Below are 3,575 nucleotides of genomic sequence, written 5' to 3'. Positions count from 1 at the left end.
TGTCTGTCTTGGGAGTGACTTGCCCAAAAATAAATTTTGGTGTCGTTGCCAGAGTCAGGTGCCTATCGAGCCTGGCCCACTGCTCTTTGAAAGTGTTTCTTTTGATAGAAGTAGAAAGATTGTTGGTGCATGGATAGAATGCCTCAGGAAATCTTCACTGGTTGGACATGACAAAGGACTTCCTTGGAAGTATCTCACTATGTATGTAGCCAGGTCACTATACCTTTTGTATCCAGCCACCTGATGCTGTAAGGGAATAACAAAAAATCTAGCAGGAAAAGTATTTAAAATTCAGCTGAAGCTGTTAGATAGAAATCCTTTGAATAACAGGGAGAGACTAGTCTTTGAGTCCCAGGTCCTGTTATTTATCCTTGTTTGACGCTCCAGTTCCACATCACAAAGCTTAGTGTATAATTAAGCCAAAATTAATACATAAGCAGTCAGGTGCAATGTTATGCTAGAAAGTTTACAGCAAAAATCACTTATTTGGGGGATTTGTTACTTCTTGACATTACCTTGTCTCTTCCCAAATCCAAAGTGGATTTTTTTTTAGAATCTCCAAATTTCTTGAGTGCCACTTGATTCTGAAATAGAGGCTATTAAGTGGCATAATTAGCATTTCACAAATTATTTCTAGAAATATAATTAGTGGGGTAAAAATTTATATTATTAGAAATCTTTTGGTGACTAAAAAAATATTTGAATGCCTTCACTTCATATCTATAATCAACACAATTATTCAGGATGGTTCCCCCCCAGATATACAGCTGTTCAAATATAAATACAGTTGTTGAAACGTAAATAGCAATATCATAATGTGAGGCACAATATAGATATTTAAATACAGTTTTCTGAAAGGCCAGTCTGAAGTTTAAGCAACTTAGACAAGCTCAGCCTGGGTGAACGTTCCTTGTGCAGGCTGCAAGTGCTCTTCTGCAACCTTTGGGGTTAGTGTTTGAGCCGGCAACACCTCCAGATAAAGGGAGGAGGCTGCTGCGGGGTCTGTAGAAGCCCTCCAGCAGTGGGCTACGTTCCCGACCTATTGAAACATGGGCATTGATGTCTGTGGATAATTACAAGCAAAATAGCATGTTGTGATGAAATGTGTGAACCTCAGCATTACCAGCTGCAGTGGAATGAGTTACGCTGCAAATAAGCAATGATTTGAAGATGAACGAATTTGTCCCTACAGGGTAAATACAGCAGCACTGCAACTTGGGCCCTGGTTTCCAATTAGGTGAAAGTGAGGAACTCTTAATTTTATGTTGAACTGAACATCTGATAACTTTCTACTTTGTGGGGGCCAAACATGGCTGCTTGTATATTTTTACCTCATGGAATAATTCATAAATGCAAAGCATTTATATGCTGCTTTCTTCTGGAAATTGTTTTATAAATGTTAAATCCTGTTAGTAACAGTAGCAAGTGGGTCTCTACTTCCCCTGTCACCCATTACAGGTGAAGAAAGCCTCCAGCATCACAGTGTGGAAACCCACATCCCAGTTGGGAGCTATTTTACAAGCAGTGATACGCATTTTGAGGCTTCTCTCGGATTCTTGAAAACATCTGAAAGGGTTAAGCAAGCCCTGAAAACTGGTTTTGCGTATTCCTCTGGCTGCAGAGAGAGCATTAGGTCAGCTACTTCTCTTCTCCAGGAGTTCATTCACGGACTCAGCCATGTCCTTCCTTGATTTATGTGAAAGCAAATCTCCATTCCCCTGCCTAGTTTTACCACGCAGCTTACATCTTGACTATTCCGATTTCACAATTGTCAGTGCTGACTTAATGGTGATCACAGTACCTTAGAGTATTCTGCGAGACCATGAGAATTCTTAAGTCTTAAAGATACCAAACTTCTTCTGTTCTGTGTGTCTCCTTCAAACAGAATATGCATGTTTCCCAGTTACTGTGAGACTGGCAATGATGATTCATAAATAACAGCTAATCCTGTAGTTTTGCCACATGACCTATATGTTTCTACTTTTCCATTCTCAAAAGTGCCTGAAAAAGTGTGTGAAAAGCACATGAAGAACGCAGTTCTCTCACACTATCCTTTAACTGTTTTGTAAAAGTAGAGAAATGAGCCCACATCACGCTCAGCATTTTGTACCACCTCCCTTTCCACTTCTAGATTTTAATCATTATGGTTTGTTCTGACAATGTAAGCATTAATGCCGTGTTTCATGATATAGTCCCTAAAATCCTTGGCTTCCACCTGTGGTTCTGGACCTGCCTCTTCCTTCACGGTACATAAACACAGCAGTAACGCAAGAACAGATGGGGAATTAGGCTGGAAATCAAAGAGGTGTGTTTGTACCCTCATGCTCTGTCTGTATCAGAGGACAGTGATGAGGGGCAGCAGTGTTCATCCCTCAGATGGACTTTTCCACATGACTGTAACCTTTCTAACCCTAAGGTCCGCTGGGAAAGCGATCCCTTGAAGTAGCGCATGCTTCCAGATCAGTGGTGGGAGCCCAAAGATGGCAGCTGCCGAGATGGCTTCCTTTTGAGGTATGGAGAAAGGTTAAAAACAACAGGCTGCAATTTCAGATCATTTCAGACTAAAATACTGTAATCTCTAGTAATGTACATACTGCCACGATCCACAGGAATAAGACAATTTCATATGGCAATAGATTAGAGGTGGAAGGATTAGTTTCCATTTTTTACAAAGGCTTTGATTTACAGTCTTGGAAAGGAAGATCTTTTTGTATTTTGCAGCCTGTTTTTTGTCCCAAATAAAGCCAGATAATTGTGTATCATTAAGATGGTAGCTCCTTTCTTTGAATGGAGAGTTTGAATACTTATATTTCAGAAATTCAATGCAACTATGTACATACACAAAATAGTTGATAGAGGTCCAATCATCACAGCATTTTAATTGATTTCTGGAGCTTTCTGTAGGCTTTGATTCTTTTTGTTTTGAAGAAAGCTCAACTTTTTCTTTTGTGTAAGCTTAAGTGCATGAGTTATGATTGACTGCAGATGTAAAATGTATAAAATTGAGTTTATTGTGCTGTAACAAAAGAGAAGGGAGGAAATGGGGCAGGAGGCTGAACATTCTAGTGACAAGAGTGAATGCTAGGAAAGCTGTGTAGAAGTCTCAGTGCTTTGTGAATTCAGAGAAACCAGCGTATTGTGCAACATTTTTCAAAGGACATGTTCTGCTTTATTTTGATGCTGGGTATATATTTCATAAAAGAAAATTAATTTGACTTGAAAATAGTTGGATAGCAGACAGCTGTTGCCACCTATGCGAAAGCTGTGCAGGCCTAATACCCTGTCAGAAAATGACACCCAGCACTTCAGCATTCAATGATTCTGCATAATGCTTACCTCAGTTACGTATGGAAAGCAACTGGGAACCATTAATCCTTTTTTTTTTTTCTTTTTAACGCTCCTACTTTTAGCTAGGTAGTATTTTTTCTCCTGCACTGGGAACTAAAGCTTGTACTAAGCTTACGAGCCTTGCACTGGTCTTGGGAGCATTTCTCTTTGGCTGTTAGAGATGATGAGATACCTTTTGAATGTTCTAGTATGTCCATTCAAAACTTGTACGTAAAATTTGTGTTACT

This window comes from Grus americana, chromosome 2 (assembly GCF_028858705.1).
Source record: "Grus americana isolate bGruAme1 chromosome 2, bGruAme1.mat, whole genome shotgun sequence".
NCBI classification, from domain to species: Eukaryota; Metazoa; Chordata; class Aves; order Gruiformes; family Gruidae; genus Grus; species Grus americana.
Note: the sequence above shows the minus strand (reverse complement) of the source record.